Genomic DNA, 19737 nt, shown 5'->3' with positions numbered 1-19737 from the left:
GTGCCCTTCCTGGGAAGCGACGGGTCATGGGGCGGAAATGTCCAGCGTGGGCTGTTCCTTCAGAGGACACGAGCCCGATTCCTTCCTACAGCTCACCTCCCTGGCGTTAATCATTTATAGCACTAAAATGAAGAGGCAAATGTGAGTAACTCCATTACGGTGCCATTGCTTTTGGGGGTTAGTTTTGGGAGAGCTGCAAGGAGAGCTTAGCCTGCAAGACAAAGGATTCAAAGCGAACTGAAAAGCCTTATCACTTCTCCTCACGGTGTGCGTGTCTCTCTTTTGGTGGTGGTAAACTGTCGAGTATTGCAGCTGGCGGCGCGTGGTCTAATGCCTCCGTGGAGAACATCCGCAGGCGCTCATGGAGAGGGGTCTTGAGCACGGCCGCCTGGGCACGGCTGACGGGACCGCGGGTGCTGCACCGGGTTAGCCTGGCCAAAGGGACGCTGAACCAGCGTGCGTGTAACACCGATGTTATCCTTTAAAGCACCTTCTCAGGTGCCAGCCTGCTGGCACCCATTGTAGCAGCGTGGAAGGAGGTTTGGGGGTGGCCAAGGCTGTGCCTCCGGGCAGGTGGTGGTCCCAACACGCTGGAGCGGTGGCTGCAGAGCTGGAAGCGTCCCTCCTGTGCGGCCACGCCAAGAAGGGGTTGGAGAAGTGCAAATGGGACTATGTCTGGGTGGACCATGGCATCCCCTCTAGCCAGCTCCAGTGGGAGGATCAGGTTGTCTCTACCAGCTTTATTTCTGGAGCATTTTTACCAGATGCGTTGTTACATAGAAATCTTGTCTCTTTTTTCGCTCCTTCCCATGAGTTGTTTGATTTGGCAGGCCACCAAGCCTCCGTAGCAGCTCTGCTTGTCCTTCCCAACCTGGAGTTTGTCTAGGCATTTTAGCGAACAAGCAGCCTCCCATCACTTACTTTCCATCTGTATTCAAGATGAGGAACTGCTGCACCATATGCCGGCATCTCGGCAGCCCTGGTAAAAACAGTGTCATGGCGCGGCGGCAACAGCACGCAGGTGCTCATCTCTCCTTTCGGCTCGTCTGGTTTCCCTGTTGCTCACAAGCTGGTTTTGGACCACACCATGTTTGCCATCATCCACCCCAGAGATGGTTGCCTTTGATCTGCGATTTGCACGGGGCGGGCAGAGCAGAGCTACCTTCGATCTGGAGCCTGTAAATCACTTTGCCGGCGGGTCTGAAGACCCCTGCATGAAAGCAGAGCCATAGAAACCCAGACCTCTGTCAATAGCCCTGTATTTATCGCCTGCACGTTTCATTGTCCGACAATGTGTTGCTGGTCGCTTCATTAGCCGTTGGGTCTTTTCAACAGGCACCGTTAAAGGTGATGGCGGGTTTGATGTGAAAGCTACAGCCACACGGTGGGCAGGCAGCAGGCCAGGTGGCCGTCGGAGGGGATTTAGTTTTCCCCGGCGTTTTCTCATTCCTTTTGTTCCTGGAGGGATACTTTCGCTGCCGTGCCCTAAATGCGCTTGCCATCAGTGGAGTTTCGCCGTATGAGAAATTGGCCTGGCCTGGCCCTCGGTTTTGCTTTCTAAATCTCCAGATTATTTGTATAATTGAGTGACAGCCAACAAAGATCTTTTTAAAACCAGGTCCTTTAAAGGCTAATGGAAAATATTCATATGTATTTATGTGTAATATAATTATTCTCTTGTTTTGCATGTTACTGAAAAAAGTGGTGTATTCATAACTCATGGACTTTTAAGGCAAATTTTAGTTGCTAGGAAAGTCTGGATTAGCGGTACGCTTGATTCATCCTTTGGGGGCTGGAGTGTGGTTGATTCATCACTACAGCTTTAGCCAGGTCTTTAATGTCCTTATTTTTTCTTTTTCCCCCAGCTGGCTGGATGTCTAGTTCCTGTTGATTTTAATAGGAATTAGACATGCTTACCCCTCTGACATTTTTGAAAAATCTCAACTTCAATATTTTCCTTAAATAAGCATGCAGAGCACAGGCATGCAAAGGCTCACAGTCAGCGGCTGCCCCACTGCCGCTGCCCCCAGGGCACACAGCCACTGCTGCCACCCTTTCCAGCGTGCTTTGCTTTCTTCTTCTGAAAACACCGGGGCTGGGTAGAGCAGCTCTGGAAAAGCACCAGTGATGAAGACGATTTAAAGATTAAACTTGGAGGGAGGAGAAGATCCCCTGCAGCACAGCTGGGGATGTCTGCACAGGGAGAAAAAAAAGGAAAAGGGAAGGGGAAAGGGGAAAATCCCCTGTGGGAGCTGAGTAATCCTGCCAGAACGTTTATGCCTTCAAAGGCTGGGACTGCAGAGCTGCAATGGGTGTGAATCCCCACCCCTGCGGTGTGCCACCACCCCTCCTGCCGGCTCCCGACCCCTATTCCCATTTTCCGGTGTTGGTGTTAGTGTTGGAAAGGTTCGTCATCATGTAGAGCAGGACTAATCTCCTGATCGAGCCACTTAATAGGAGGATATGAAAGGCGGTGCTGCTTGCTTTTCCCTGCTCCCTAGCTGATGCACTTGGCCCCACAATTTTCTCCTAGGCCTGGTCAAAAAAAGTTCTGTGAATACTTTGATGGAAAGCTCTTCTGCTTTGCTGCGCTCGCTACACAAGTTTAATTCGATTTACGTGGGCTGAGGAACCACATCCGCTACATGGAGCACCGAGTATATTCACCCTTAACAGAGGATGAATATATATATCCATAACAGAGCCTTGCCAGTCTAATCGAAATGAAACCCAACAGGTTCTATTAATTCAGTTACCATGTTACTGAAATTCATAATCCCAATTATCTAATTACTGCTAATTTTTTATTATTTTACCCTTTCCATGCATTGGTATGGCACGTGCTTTACATCCCTGTTTCTTTGCCAGACGAAGGAAATCAATGGTGGGGTTTCTTCTTCCTTGGTCAAGAGCCCATCTGAGGCTATTTTTAACACATTTTAAGCAGTCTGGTTGAGCAGTCTTTCCTTTTTTTTTTTTTTCCCCAATTGTCTGCAGGTGTAGTTACACAATGATCACTCGGGTGGTAAGGGTCTGACAAACCTTCGCTATCATTTCCTTGCACAAAGCGAAGTTAAAGCTAAAAGCAAGTTAGGCAACAGTCAGGCAATTTGCTCTTACAGCAAAACACAAGCTGAAATAAGGTCAAGACTGCCCAAAACAAGTTTGTCCAAGGCGCCAGGCCTTGTGGCACTGAGCTGCTGCCCACCTGCGGTGTATCTTATTGCAGAGGTTTGCCCCGGGCCCTGGCTCTGTCCCTGCAGTCGGCTTCCGCACCCCAAAATGTTCAACTTTTAGAGTGGCTCCTTTTTGCCCAGCAAAGTGTTTCCCAACAGATAGCTGATTCTGAGGCAGCTTTTTCTTTTATTTTTCCTTTTTATAACCAACCATTGAAGGTAAACTACCTCCCATTACCAGGAGCGGTGGCGGGGGAGCATCCCTCCTGCCTAACTCAGCAAACTTTTATCAAATAGAGTCAGTTTAAATCGCTGCAAGCCTGGCGAGACGCTGGGTATTTCTCAGGTCTCACCGGTGTTGTTCCAGCTCTTGGGAGTTGTTAAACTGGCACCACTCATTTTCATGTAAACCAGTTTATTTCACTCTCGTCTCTATTCCCTTGACTTGTTTCAGCCAGTGACGTGATCCAGGCTGAACCACTGCCCGAATATGAAAAGACTTTGGCTGGCTGGCAAAGGCATAGTTCAGCTACAGCATTTGATGGTGATGCAAATAAATACCAGCAGCCCTATGGAGGGAGCTGTGGCGCGAGTCGAGCCTCTCCCATGTAAAGTGCTCGAGGTGTAAGCACGGCATAAAGAGGCCAAGCTCTTAGGCTCAGCTGTAGTTTCATCGGGTTTTGACGCTACAGTCAAGATTTAGGGGTCATGATTCTGAGAGCAACATCAAACATCAGGAGTGACACTCCTCGAAGTACCCTGAATTGCTGGGAGAGGAGATTGCTATTGCAACAAGAATAAAATCAGTGCAGAATCACTAAAAATAATGCAACCCAATCAGTAGCTTTCTATTAATTTTCACTATTTAGCAAATTCAATGATTCTCAAACTCTCCGAAGGCCCAGTGTGCTCCTGGGTTATCCATCTCCTGCAGACCCAGGTAAACACCGATGCTTTTCAAGTAGTACATACTTGGGTGAGTACACTCACATTGTGGATTCAGAGCCACTTACATCCATGCAGGTTACACTGATTAGGTGCTGTTTCAAGCTGAGCCACAACAAGGCACCGTTAAATCTATTCAGAGCAAAGCTGAAACATAAACAAGCCCTGACCTGATGTCCACACTAACGATTTTCAGGTTATCATAGGCAAGCACAGAGGAACTGGCCCAAATCACCCAGTAAGGGTGGGTTAATCCTACCCAAGCCCAAGGGACCTCATGCAACCACTACGTCGCGCCAGGTTTCCTCTTAAACTGGTGCAATTGATAAGTGTTTTGGCTCAGTTCATCTCCTGCTGACTGTGCTGGTCTGGAGGAGTTGTGTGATGTTGGATCAGCTGCTGTGGTGACCCCCACCCTGCTGCACTGGGGGGGACGGTGGTGCATGTGCATGAATTTTCTCCTGGCATTTAATAAGCTGGCAGCTCTGGGCCAGGCATGCCCCAAACGCAAGCAAGCCCCAAGGGGGACATATGGGATCTTCCTTTGGACAGCTTCCAGCCACGCGTGCGCTGGGGACCTGCAGTGCGTGTGGACGGATAGACAGACTACACCTAGTTGTATGTAAAACCCACGAAATTTCAATGCAGAGTCAGCGACTCAGCTGTCTCGATCTTCTAGTCCATTGCAGCAAATTAGTTGCTAATGAGTCGTTTGAAAAAATTACTTACCCACGGCTGACCTCGTCGTGCTGGCTAGTGGGGAGGGAGAGGGACCTTGGGGAGAGCCTGCCTTGGCCCAGGCGCCCGTCCGGGGGTGCCACCAAGCTGCCAGAGCAGTGTCACACACCCTTGGGTGCGAAGGAGAGCAAGCGCAGATGGAAGTCCAACCTTCGCACACCTCAGCGGGGTGCGCGTCTCCCATTTTTTAAGTGCAGGCTGTGCTGCAGAAAGGGGAAGCCAAACCCCCCTGTGCAGAGCCAGCTTTCAGCTGGGCTGAAACCAAGGGCAAACACTGGCCCATGACAAAAAAAACCAGTGTTTTTTCTGGCCTTCGCCCCGGAGCCTCGTGCCTCCACGTGCTGGGGTCTGGTGTGCAAGCAGGAGCGAGGCACCGGTGGTTTGGGCTGCATCCTTCGGGTAACACGGGCAGAGCGAGAGCAGCGGTGGTGGCATCCCCGCTAGGACCGTGTTGCTGTGGGGTCTTCAGCTGCGAGTTTGGGCTCTCTTTTCCTTCTGCATCCACGCGGCATTAGCACGAACAGGGGCTCAAGCACTGCTAAGGCAATAAATGCAGAAGTCTCCGAAACAGCTGCTTTTCCTGCAGCCACTCTATTGCTATGCAGAGAAAATGTTATTTCTAACTAACTAACTGCTTTATGGTTTTCTTATGCTGCTTCTGTGGAAAGTTTTTATCTGATAAAATATTTTTTATCGGATCAAATATTTGCAATTCTGGTGCTGTGTGAGAATGGTAGGGCTAGTGGTGGAGACACAATGTGTAACACCACCACTAACCAGCACTGGTGGATTTTTTTTTTTAAACATAGTATTAAACGATATCCCAAGGCTGTAAAAGCCTGTAACTGGGCTGGCCACCATGACGTGCCACATCCCGAGGCTCAGGGACGGCTGGTGTCAGATACGTGATGGGTATGGTCATGGCTATGGGTGACAAGCCGTTGCTGACAGAAACCCCGTGTGCCACAGCCTCCTCACGGGCCTCGGCCAAAACTGCTGCCGGGAGCCTGGGCATTGGCCTGGCACTGAGGTGATTTTGGGGCTGGGAGCCCAGCTGAGCTGAAGCCACCCACCCTGCACAGCCGCGTGTGGAGGGACACCAGGAGGGTGGCCAGCCCGGCGGCGCTGGTCTTGCTTGCAGCGTGGTATGGGAGAGGATGCTGCCAAGTCTCACGCTGCCAACCGCGAGGGGAAGCCACCCCAAAGCGTGTGTTGTGAAGGCTGTTTCACTTGGGCTTTTATGGACGGGCAGGAGGGAGAAGGGGCAGCGAACGCCACTGATAGCAGGAACCAAGGGAAGGAGCTGAGGCTGAAGCCGCTCAAACCCCTCGCAAGGAGGGGAGGAACTTGCCGTACTGAGGAAATGTTGGCTGTGAACCTTGAACGATCCGAGTGCCACGAGAGGCAGGCATGGGTCAACATTTTGAGGAACCCCCACCTCCACATGATGTTCTTATCTCCTGAGTGGTCTGCAGGGAACTGAAGAGAAATTGTTCGCAACTGCCCAGGAGGCCAAAAATGTTTGGTTTTCAACTTTAAGCCATAGTTCCAACCCAGCTTTAAAAATCTTTCCATGGACCATTTTAATATTTGGTGGTTGAAGTCGGGTGAGGCATGGGGGTTAATGCCAGCAGGTGCTCACAGAGGGAGGGCGAGCGAAGCCGGTGAGAGGCCACCCTGCCTTTTTCTTCACGTAATTGATCCTTAAACAGGAGAATAAAGAAATTGTCTAACTATAAAAGAGAGATCATTCACTAAAATATTTGTCTAAAACAGATGGCTCTGGTGACTCAGATAAAATACTCCCCCTGCTACAAGCTAGCTGAAAAGCAACCGTGGTTTGCCATTTAGAAAAAAAGGACACACTGTGTGATGAGCCTATCTAGGAAAAACAGAGGAAAAAAAGAGCACTCACAGGTCCCATTTAAAAGATAAAAAAGGTTTAGCTGTATCACTTCTCTGATCTAGCACCAGCTTGGTAGTCCGTGTGTGCAAGGATGGGGCGTGGGATATGTCAGAAATTGATTTACCGGTTGTATTTCAGGATGGAGTTATACCACTTACAAACTCCCAGGGCACGGGGATTTCCATAAATACCTTCAGCTTCTTGGTTTCGGTCACTTCTGTGGCATCATTGGTTTTTCCTTTATTTGGAGGAAATTATAGGATATGGCTATTTTCGCCATAGCTTTTATGCCTTAATTCCCCTTTTCTACCCTTGCAAATTCACCGAGTTCTTTCCTTTTGTTGTTTTTCGCTACTGGCAAGCCCCAAGCCTGTGCTTCTTCCTTTCCACTGGCTACCTTTGCAAATACCTGCTGCTCTGCCCTCTCCTTCTGAGACCTGATTCTTTCACTCCTCTTACAAAAGCTTGTGTTATTCCGCAGCGTTCACATTCTGCTGGAAACCTTCAAAATGTCTGTGTACCTTCCTTGCGGCTTACCAAACACGGCATAGCTGTCGCAATATTAGGTAGGCTTTGACTTGAACAAAATACAGCTTACATCTGCAGATAAACTTTTAATTTATCAGTTTCAACTAACTGCTTGTTCTTCATAGTGTAATTTTTACGATTATCGGGGAGTAGCTCCAGCTGGGGTGGTGGCACAGATGATACTTTTCCCTTTGCAGTAGAGCTGCCAAGCGAGCCAGCGCCGCATGACTGCTGCGCATATCCCGCATGGGCATCCCTCCTTGGGCTCACGCCAGAGGTCGGGGAGCCCAAGACCACGTCTGCCGCTGCTGGTGGGGTGACGCCAGTTCGTGCCTCCCCGCCTGCAAGCCCCTGGCCCTGACAGTGAGAAGACTGGCTGATGCTCTGGACCCTGCTGGAGGAGTTCTTTCCACCTCTCCATGATGGCCAAGGAAAGTTCTACAAATGGCTTGTTGTAGGTGGAAGCTCTCCTGGGGCGGAAAACATAGTTTGTCAAGTTTGCTTTCTTGATTTCTGCTGAAGGTTTCCCTTTGGGACCATGCATTAAGGGCTTCTCAGCCTTTAACCGAGTGGACGGAAGGATTAGGCTTTTAATAAAGTCTATTAATAAAGCCTGCAAGCTTTTGGAGTGAAGCAAATGTACAGTGAAAAAAAAAAGATCTGATTAACCACCTTTTTCCTTGTTTTCCAAGCTTATGTACCATCACTGGTTGCAAAATGAGGCTACCCTTGCCTGTATTCACAGGGTATGGTGCATTCACCACTCCTGTACGGTGTAATGTGCATACCATACATATATGTGTATTTATGTATGTACGTCCATGTATCTAATACCTTACATACCACAATACAATGGTAAACGTCCCTCTGTCTCCTTATACTGGAGTAACTACTGGCTGCCATACAGAAAATCAGGAACGAGTACTGGGCTCCTTGTGTCCGTCTAACTACAGCTGCAATCGGGGCTACACCGCCGGCAACGCATTGCTAAAGAACAATAAAACAGAAAGGCAGCTTTGAATCCTCCCAGGTTGTGTCCCACGCTGCTGGGATGGGAGAGGGCAGTCCCTGCATCGCCCACGAGCAAGGGAGGAGCGTGCTGGTCCACGGCGGGCGGTGCCAACACCTGGCATGGTCAGTGCCAGTAACCCCGTTTCCTACGGTGTTTCGTTGCTCTGAGTGTCACGAATAGTGAAAAGCACAGCGTGGGGAGAGGGCTCGAGGCAGTGTTAACAAGTCCCTCAGGGCCACCTTTCTACCTGTTGTACCCTAACAGTGGCGGTGCGTACGAGGTGGCACTGCATCTCCTGCACTTCAGCTCTCAGGTGAGTGAACAGGACTTATTTCAGTGTGTTACACTACTGGGTATGGGAAAAATAATCTTTTAGTAATATTAATTGTTTTTTAATTTGTCAGTAGCACACCAGCAGGCAAAATGCTGCCAGCATCCCCTCACCGAGGGAACGAAGATTAAGGTTTTTCTAGACCGTGGGCCTTGGTAGGCTGGGAAAGCCAGGTGGTGTGCCAAAGGCTGTTGTGGTCGCTATTGTGGTCCTCGGTCTTACCTAGTTTGTGCTTGGTTGGGCTGAAGCAGTACCTTATAAGCCTTCAACATCATTTTTATCTTGTGTAAAAACCAAAAGACACACTTCAAGAAAGATAGACATTTCCTTCTGCTAACCTTCGCATCCCACCTCCCAGCCCCAAAGTCTACATTTGGCAATGTCATGAGGTTTCAAAACAGTTTAAGGACCTGCGTATTTGTTGAAACAGTCTGTCCAAAAGCTGTTTTTGTTTTGCTTTAATAAGTTGTGAGGCTAAAATTCACCAAAATTTTTAAGCAGACATTTTCAAACTGCTTATTTAAATCAGCTGAATTCAAATTCCAGCTCTATTTTTCTGCTTCCCTAAGGAAAAGTTGGTATTTCAAAAGCTCGGGGCTTCAGTTCAAGTGATTCACCCTGCTGCAGATACCATCTGAATCAAAACAAAGCATGGGTCCAACAACCACACTCACTAAGGGAGAATTAAGCCACTAAAAACATTTTTTTTAATTGGCCTTTATGAATAATCATGACATATTTCCCCAATTGCTCTCTTTTAGCTTTGTTTTAGCAGACTAATCCCCTGCATAAGAGAACCCCCACCAGTGTGAAGAGCATTATCCTGAAAGACAAACAGCAAGATGGTCCCCGCTCTCCGAAACGCATGGACCGGTCATTAAAACGTAATGCTGGCCATCCTCTTCCTCACAGGAGGATGGCTGTGTGCCTTTTTGGCACGGGACACACACATGTTTTCAGAGGTATTCCCAAGGAAAAACAGCGTTTTGCTTCTCTTTTTGTGAGTCCTGCAGGCTGTTCCCCAAAAAAGGAGCTGCTACAAACCAAAGCAATATTTAGGTGAAGATACACCTCAGGGAAATAATTTTCACGGCTCCCACTGTCCTCAAGATCTCTAATAATCCAGAACCCTATTTGGCCTCATGCATGAGTCCTCAAGACCCCAGTCTTCTTCCAGTCAAATGCACACCTTGCCCATCCCAGGAATCACAAGGGGTTTCTTTTCCCTTTCTGTGAAACTTAGTTTCAGACCCTCCACGGTGTCCTTTCTCACACACTTTTCCACAGCTGTAGTCATGTCTGTCTCATCTTGACAGGAGGTTTTGCCTCAGGTCTAGCCCTTAGAATAGCAACATCCATCCTCACAATCTGGTTACCATTTTTACAGATCTCTCAGATCTCCTACAGGCCAAGATGGGGCTGTAGTGTGGCTTTGCAAAGTGGAAAAGAAGTCAATCAGGGAAGCTCCAAGTCCTACATCACCAGAGGTGTACACATGTAGGAGACCATTCTGCTGTGTCAATGCATCGTTTGAGGAGCTCAAGTCCATCCAAACCTTCTGCTTTGATCATATACCTTCTCACCATACCGACCCTTGAAATGCAACCTCTTAAATTACATGCCAAGCCAGCCAAAACTCATTAGGTGTCTTTAAAAATAACTACACTGGGATACTGCCTAGCTGGTGTGAGTGCATGTGTGCACATGTATGTGTTTGCGATATGTGGAAGGTTGACATTTTCAAGGATTCAACGGCCAGGAGGGATGTTCTTTCTTTTAATGAAAGCAGAGATTCCCATGTAGCTATGTGACACCAGGAACTGAGGCTTTAAAGAAAGCACCACCAGCAAAAAGACTCATGATTAAATTGAGTGGCTGTTCCCCTTTTGGGGCATTCAGCTAATGGCTGTCCCTGATGGTGGAGATCACCTGGCCTGGCCTTTCCAAAAGGTAATCATCTACATCTCAGCTATGAACATCAAAGGCAAACTTGCCCAAGGGCAACTCGTTCCCATCCTAAAACAGGTGACATATCTTGCCTTGTGGATGTGCTTTTTCTCTTTTTTGGCTGTTGAGGGATCCTAGGTGAGGGGTTGCCACTCAGCTGTTCAGCTGCTAGATGACTACTGTGGGATGAAGTAAGTCCTCTCCCCCCATCAGATGTAATCTGCAGGAAGAGTGAGGACTCTGCCCTGAAATGCGAATGGGCGCACTCTAGGCATCACACATGCCATATGGCATCAGGAACAGTTAGAAACTGAGTGTGGTTAAAATTTAGGAAGAGGTTAAATAGTTGCACTACACTCAGTCTTGATAACCAGTTTACAAAGAGCACACAATTGCCATTATCACATTTTTTAAGTTTTAAAAAACATCTGAGACTGGAATTAAAAAAAAGAGAGGAAAAAAGATGCAGGTTATTTTAGTTTGTAGATTTTGCAGCATTTGATTTTCCCAGCTGTGGCCATGGGGGCTGCAGGCCTGCAGCTGTTACTGTTGCTCTGGAAGGGAAGACTGGGATTCCCACGTGTACTGGTTTTCGCAGGGATAGAGTTAATTTTCTTCACAGTAGCTGGTATGGGGCTATGTTTTGGATTTGTGCTGAAAACAGCGTTGATAACACAGGGATGTTTTCATTACTGCTGAGCAGTGCTTACACAGAGCCAAGGCCTTTTCTGCTCCTCACCCCACCCCACCAGCCAGCAGGCTGGGGGTGCACAAGAAGCTGGGAGGGGACACAGCCGGGACAGCTGACCCCAACTGACCAAAGGGATATTCCATACTATATGGCGTCATGCTCAGCATATAAAGCTGGGGGAAGAAGAAGGAAAGGGGGGACATTTGCAGCGATGGTGTTTGTCTTCCCAAGTCACCGTTACGCGTGATGGAGACCTGCTTTCCTGCGTGATGGAGCCCTGCTTTCCTGGAGGTGGCTGAACACCTGCCAGCCGATGGGAAGGAGTGAATGAATTCCTTGTCTTGTTTTGCTTGCACGTGTGGCTTTTTCTTTACCCGTTAAACTTTGTCTCAACCCATGAGTTTTCTCACTTTTACCCTTCCGATTCTCTCCCCCATCCCACCAGGGGGGAGTGAGCGGCTGGGGGGGCTGAACTGTCCACCAGGCCTCATCCACAGCACTGTGCAAACTCGGAGTCAGCACTCGGTGTATCTGATGGGAGAACAAGCAGTATGGATTTCTGCAAGTCTCCTCGCTGACTCTCCAAAAATCAACCACTTCATCAATCAGACAGGTTAATTTTTCCGAAGTTGGACAAACCTTTAAAATTTGCTTCCTTGAGGTGCTGCTTCACTGATCTCACAAGTGGCTGCAGAGGAAATAACAGATAAAGACATATGGCCTCATTTTTGTCATCACTTTGAGTCCTTCATATTCTGGAAGGCCAGCTGTTCTCAACCACCATTTTTAAACAGCGTCACTGGTGCCAGTTCCCCTCGTCCCCACTGTCCCTCGCCTTCAGCTGCTTTGTGCCCAGGCAGCCGCGGTGGCTAAGCTGGCTGCCCTGGGACGAGAAGGCAGCAGGGACCCGAGGTCTCTACCGGCCGTCATTCCCACCACGTGCTGGTGCCGTGCCCGGCTCAGCAAGCCCGCGGAGCCTGTCGGTGCGTGCCTCCGGTGCTGCACCTGGCAGCAGCTCCCCACTGGGGTGGCTGGGAAGGAATCACCACGGTGGAAAGTTTTTTCCTTGGTTGCTCTTTCTGAGGTGTTAAACATTAGCATTGGAGAAAGGTAGCTTTAAAATCGTCTGGTCTGTCTCTCCATCCCAGCGCAGAGTCACTGTCCTCTCTGCCACAGGTCTGGAAAAGTGATTATGGCCTTTCATCCCTCTTGTTGTCATGTCTCGCCGCAGAATTTTGTTTTTAAATTAAACAACCTGTTAGTTCCAATCCTTCCTCTAAGGCCACATTTTTCCCTGGGCTCCCTTGGATCCCCTCCAAGAGAGCCACAGATGAATTACAACCCCCGAAATCCAGCTGGGGCCCTAATGCTTCTGAGCCGAAGGGAAGAGTGACAAGCCTCTTTTAGGCCATCCTCTTCTTCCTCCAGCCTGACGTGATGCGTTTCTCAACCACAGCACGAGGTGACTCAGCCAGCTTGTGATCAATCAAATTCTTCAGGCGCTAGAGAGACACCTGTCCGTTTGCACCATCTGGATTTTGTTGTGCATCCGCCTGCTGTGGCACATCCCTTTTTTCTCCTTTCCCTCCGTGACCTCTGCTACAGCTACAGATGATCATTTCCAGGCGGTGGCCCTTGAGCCACTGTTTCCAGCCCGCTGAAGCTGGCTGTGTGTCATCTATCTCCTCCTCCTGATGGCGAAGGCACAGAAAATATTTATGTCGTTGTGTATGTACATGAACACGTACATACACGTAGGTATAGCCTCAGGTTAAGTAATTTAACAGCTTCCAAGTTACTTATTTTATATTGACGTTCTGACGTGTTGCTCTTGGAGCAGCTTTTGACTTGGTCTGCATTCTTTATTCATTGCTTGCAGCTTCTCCCTCTCACCTACGGACTACGCAATTCCTTTGAGACTCAAAAGACTGACAGGTCCCAAAATGGGAATAGATTTAGGACTATAGCACTGGAAGGGACTGCAGGTTCCCAGGCAGACAACCTACATTTCTTACCATAGCCCTCAAACATCTAGCAGGACCAAGCCTAAAAGCCGCTATGTTTTTTTTCCTGTATTTGCCTTTACACAAAAGTGAAAGTAACCTTTTGCTTTCGTTGGCACAGGCAATTTCTTTATGGGCAGTTTCAGTTTACCCATGCAGTGCCAACAGAGGCAGGCCTGCTGTGAAACCAAAAGCAAATGAAACCTGGTACTGGTGCCACGTTGTAGGACTCCGGGATGCTTTAACCGGCATTTCAGAGGCTGCACCTCGCAGAATCCGGCCAGCTTGGCTGAGCAGCAGGGAGCGGCTCCGTGCTGGCAGCGTTTGCCGGGTGAGCAGCCTATGGGGACCTGAGGGCTCCAGCAGCAGCTGCTCCGGGTGAAAGTTAAAAGCGATGGGACAAAATCTAAACCAGGAACCCGATCCGCCAGCCACGCTGTGAAGGCTCACAAGCACAGGCTCCCAAGGGAAGTGGGGAAGCATCCCCACTCGAGGTCTTTTAGGCTAAAATATGGGGAAATCTACTAAGGAATAACTCTGTACTAATCGCAAGAGGGATTGCACCTTTTAGCTAAGAGTGTTTTGCACTGTGCAGCTCTTGGAGCACTCTGTGAGTTTGGGTTTCCAGACTGAGAAGCCTGGGAACGAGCGCTGGTCTTGTACCATCTGCATGATACGGTGGTGGTACCTTCAAAGCAGCTGTCTTCTTGCCCCACCTCTCCCACTGCTCCTATGTATTTTGGGTGACCTGATTTACACACTAGAGCTGCAAGAAGGTCACTTTGGTATAATCAGACCATGGGAAGCATGACTCAGTACTGTAAAAGAGGTAGGTTATTAATGCTGTAGTAAAAAAGCCCGCTTTGTACTGCATTAGGTAGGCCACCATTTGCCCTAAGATCACTGTTGTGGCAGGTGTGAAGAGATCAAGTAATCACTATGAGCAAGGTGATGGAAGTGGAGCTCTGCTCACTGCTGCACTCCATCCCCTTTGTGCCACTTTGGTGACAACACTCAGCCTTGCTCTCACCTTCAGTCCTTCACTGCCAAAATGGGTTTTTTGCTTCCTTTGGGGTCCCCATAACACCTTCAGAAAGCTGGCCGGTAAGAGGTCATTCAGAGGTGGTGATGTTATCTCCAGACATACAGCTACTGGAAGATGCAGACCTCAAGGGCTTTCAAATGTCATCAGTTCCTCTCTGGCACTGAGGGAACTTTGGCACCTAGGGATGCTCAGACTCCAATGGTATACGACTGTCGCCTGTATGTACGGCTTTTAAAATCTTTCCATTGGCAAAGCTACTCTTTTACAGGATTCCTTTTCAGATCTGCCGGAGCACCATGTTCGGGAGTGGTATGCCAAAGACATGCTTACAACAGCAAATGCATGTATATTTGCTTTATTAAAAAATAAAATTTAGCCACAGATTGACTGGCCTTAGTAAAGTTATCTAAAAAAAAAATAGCTCCCTTTCTGCTTGATTTTTTTTGTGTGGATCGTTCAGATCCCATCAAAGCAGAATGCATACCATAGTTTCTCCTGGTAGAAACCATACCACTTGAGATCAGGAAATATTTCAACAAAAGGTTCCCAGGTCTTCAAATTGGTATGAAACCCTTCTAGGACGATGCTTTCAGAGCTTGCGATTTTGACACTCCCCTCTTGTCCTGTGGGCTTAACATTTCTCTAGCGCTGCGGGATTCGAGCAAAGTGCAAGCCTTGCGATGGGCTGCATCTCACTTGCACCAGCACTCCCTGGGGAGGAGGTGGCGGGACACTTTTCAAATGAAGAAATTTATATTGAGATGCGACTTTGAGATGCTGGGATGCTTTGGAATGAAACAACTGGTCTCATTCCTCTTGTCTTCAGGAAGGCTGAAACCAACCTGAGCTGAACTGGTGATGGCAAACAACAGGGGTGAGTATCAAGTAAGATGGAGGTTTCTGCCACCTGCCAAGGGGCCCAGGTATCCTGCTGGAGCACGTCTGGGGAAGTTAAAGGTGTCAGAGCAGCACAGCGCTGTGCTGAAGGCAAGGGAAGGACTAGCCCATACTTTGGTAAACTGTATCGCCAATTACAGCTGCTTCAGGCTGACGTGACCCCCCTCAACCCCCCAACCAGCCTGACATGGAAAAGACGGAGTTGAAGCCTCCCCCACCTCCTCCCTTTTGCCAGTGTCTGCTCTTTTCTTTAAGCCTGTGAGCTCCCGGCGCTTCCTCTTTGTTGCTCACTTGGGGCCAGATTTTGGCCTGGCAGATCCTGCTATGTACCAAGGTGGTTATTTTGTTCAGGTTTCCCAGCCTGAGGCTGCAATCTGGATTAAGAGCAGGTTCAGGCATGGAGCAATCCCTCACCAAGTGCACGTGGCGAAGAGGGTGTTTTCGTACTGTTGGTAAATAAACGAGTAGCATCCTGTACCTTTGGCGCAGGGCTTTTCTCTTGTGCTGCTTGTTTTGTTTTAGCATCTTTTCCCTCCTGGCTTTTTGACGTGCATCATGCTATTCATTCACCTGTGGAGCCTGTCAAGAGCTCACACTGTCTCCAGTGAAGTATTTGTAGTTCTTTTAGCCAGCCCAGGGACAGGGCAGGAACCACCTTCTCCTCCGTCACCTTCACTGTGACTGGCACAGTCATGACATATCCTATCGTGCATTAATCATACTTCCTTACTGATGCTGTAGCCAGCTTCATTTCACGCTCAGTATGACATTTAAAGCTGTTTAGGCTTTGGTGCTCTGATGTACTGTCATTGCAAATGCCAAAAGCAGTCTCATGGTCCAGAATTATTTGGTGATTTTCTTTTAATTCCCCGATCGCCCATTACTATTTGGTTTATATCATCCACTGGAGAGCTGGTATGAGGAAAAAAGGGTAGCATAAAGGGCAACCTAACAGGGCTACAGTAGTATCAAGGCATCACTGTTATTAAACACAGCTGTAAGGGTGGTAGGGTAGCACATCTATGAGGCAAATCTTGCAGCCTGCTCCGAACAACCGGCTCTACTGCACATCCATCCCTACTCATCCTCATCCTCTTCCTCAAAGCTAGGCCGGGGCTCCCTTCCCCACCTCTTGCAGGCAGTCAGGAAGGAGAGGATGAGCTGTATGCCCACCTCTTCCCCACAGCCTGGGAGGGGACCAGCCCCGCCGCTGCTGGGGCAGCAGAGGAGGCACCAGGGGGGCCAAACCAGGAGGGGGAAGGCAGCAGGGGCCCAGTGCCCCCTGCCCAATCTTGTTCTGCTGGGATGAAGTTCTCCAGTGGCTGCAGTATCAGATGAAAGGGCAGGTAAGGGGTACTGTAGAGAAAAAGCAATTGCCCTCCTCCTCCTCTCAACCTTTTTAATCCAAATTCCTTTACATCGTTACATTAAATAGCAGTATCACGGTAGTGTTCAGCTTTCTCAGTCTATCAAAAAATAACTTGTTTTTTCCTACCTACATACCAGGTAAGGGAGGAGGAAGGAGGAAGGACATTTTAGGTTCCTACAGTTGTACCTGCTTATCTGTTTCTATGCCAGCTAAAACCTCGCAAACTTCCTAGAATAGAAACTGCCTCACTCTGTCAAAGCCTGACGTACTTGATGCAACATTTCCATTCTTAGCAGTAACTCCAGCTATAGAGGGCTTCTGTTTTGGAAAACCTGACTATTTTATAATTGCAGTCCAGGGTTCAGAGGCATCTGTTTCCATGCTGGGCTCCTTTAATTATAACTGATATAATTTTATTGTAAGCCTTAAATTCTCAGTGTTTCTTGAATCAAAGCTTCCAAGTTCTACCTAGCCTGATTCTCAGTACCTGCAGAGGTCTCCACACCACACAGCACCTTTACTTCCACTTCATGTTTAATATGATGAATTTTCTCTTTCCCACACAGTTCAACTTGTAAGAGATGTCAGAGAATCCTAAATCACCTTTTCCTTCAGTGAAACTCTATCTTGACGGGCTATGCTCAAACTTAAATGAAATTAACTGTAATGGACAGACCTTAAAGATCCCTATTTTCCTTATTTGTCTTCGAACTTTTCATTGTTTGTGCTTGCATGAACCTTCCGGTCAACAGCGGAGTGAATTTCTGCTGGTTTTTTTGCATATACCTAATTTATTAAATAATACTGCTTTCTTACACAGAAAAAAACCAACCAACCAACCAACCAACCAAAATAAACCCCCAAACGCCCAAAATACAACCAAAAGCTCTTTCTCTGAAAGTTTTTCTGCTGCATTTATGGAAGAAGAAAAGGAAAGTTAAATGAATGTAACCAACTAAAACTACCACCAAGCTGATCCTAAGGTAAGAAGTTCTGGAAAATGTTGTCACCTTTCATTTTTCCACAGGTCTGGTAATCATTCTAAGTTTAACCTGCACCTACCTATTGTACAATCTTAAAAGAAAGGGAAAGAAAAAAAAATTAACTAGCTAGAGCAATCAGTTTCAAAATCTTTCATTATCTGCAAGCACATAAATTGTGAATGACAGGTAAACTTTAGCACTTCTTTAAACACAATTTCCAATTCAAGTCAAAGGCGTGCCAGACTTTACTCTGCACCAGTTAGTTACTATGCCCGAGTGACATCACTGAGGTATGGAGGTAGCATGTCGACTTCACGTGACAACTGTATGTCCCCAAGTACCTCTATTTGTTCAGCTGGTTGGTCACATACAGAAGCAAGCACTATATAAACAATCTTACAACTCCTGAAGGGTCCAAAAGTGCCACTATTAGAGTCAAGTTGGAGAAATTGTTCACGCTTTCCCAGCAAATCTGCAGTTCCTAAGCTCTTTAAAATACTTCTCCCATCAAATGCGTATTCATGACAATCTCTCTTCCTTTCATTGCACCCACTCTCCAGCCCAGTAATTTCAAAAGCCTCCTTTCTGTAGTCTTTAAAAACAAGCAAGCAAGCAAACGAACAGAAGGAAACCAAAACTTGTTTTAACACTGCAGTTCTCGTCCCCCAAAGCAGATGATTCTTGTCTCCGTGCTATTTACATTTGTGTATTAAAGTTTCTTGCTAATTCATTAATCCGCTGAAATATAGTCTGGTTCTGCCCTTTTCTCATACTTTATGACTACTTCTTCCCTTATACCGTAGCCCAGCTGCGGCAGAAAAGGTGGCCTGTGAAAGCCAATCCCCAGTGCTGACACAGGGGCGCAGGCACTGCAAGCGCCTTGTGCAGGGTCTGGAGCACACCTACCAGGTCACGCCGTGCCCTCGCCGGATTTCAGGAGCACGCACAGCAGGCAACAAGGCAACTGTGAGCACTTAGCAAGAGAGACAGTCCAGCTCATGCATTTTTTTCATCATAGAAGTTTCAAAGCAAGATGTATTTAACGCCAAGATCGTACTAGCTGCATCTATGACAAAGGCAAAGAACACCAAGCACAAAAGAAAAAAAAAATAAATAAATAACATTCTTCTGTTAAGTGGAAGGAACTAGAGGATGCCCACTTTTGCTATTAGGCAGGTAACTACTGTAGTAAATGTTCTACTATGGAGCGCTGCTAAAGCACTGAAGCTCTTTCAGAAGGCTTCTGGACTGGACAGTTCAGGTTTGGATGGTTTTCCTGGCTTACCTGATTGGAACAGTCTGAATTACAGGTATTAGATGTGATTGCATTGAGGTATTCTCCAACCACTTACACTCAGATCAGCACCATTTTTCTCACCCCGAGGTTCAAGCACAGAGTTTTTCTGGACTTTAGGACCAGGGTCACTCCGAGTTTAGAGTTTACCCTGCAGTTAGGTCCCCACACAGCAAAATCCTAAAACTTTTAAATTTCATAGCTCAAACTGTGGTTCATTGCTCCTTTAGAGAGGGAAGCATGTAGCGAAGTCACGAAAGATTTCAGAAGAGATCTTGAAGTAACAGCCATGGTTCAAAACACTCTGAACAAATAGGGAATTGCTAATAATTGCAACTGTTCCCATCAGCTCAGCTCCACTGAAGGGGATGTGTGAGCAGAAACACTTCCGAACAGGACTTGCAGCCTTCTCTCGTTTCTCCACTCTCAAACAAATGTCAGATGCAACTTCTGAAAATCTGGAACTTATGCAGTACTGCTTTAGCAATAACATAAGAAATTATCTTCCTACAGAAATGTCATTCCAGCATTGCACAGGCTAACTAGAAGTATGCACTGCTTTGCTGTGTTTTTAAAGTTACGCTAGGAGCTTGTTATTCAGCTCGTATTTCCTCCCACAGCATATTCTGGTGACATTTGATGGTCGAAGTTGGTCAGCCCAATTCAAGTTGTTAAAGGGCAATCTATATACTTTCTTCCCCATCTGGATGACCTTTTTAAGGAGAAACACAAGATCTCTGTGCTGGTTTTGGCCGGGATAGAGTGATTGTCTTCACAGTAGCTAGCATAGGGCTATGTTTTGGATTTGTGCTGAAAACAGCGTTGATAACACAGGGATGTTTTAGTTGCTGCTGAGCAGTGCTTACACAGAG

Source organism: Fulmarus glacialis, unplaced genomic scaffold (genome assembly GCF_000690835.1).
Source record: "Fulmarus glacialis isolate BGI_N327 unplaced genomic scaffold, ASM69083v1 scaffold22881, whole genome shotgun sequence".
NCBI classification, from domain to species: domain Eukaryota; kingdom Metazoa; phylum Chordata; class Aves; order Procellariiformes; family Procellariidae; genus Fulmarus; species Fulmarus glacialis.
The sequence above is the reverse complement of the archived record's forward strand: the minus strand, read 5'-3'. Positions refer to the sequence as shown.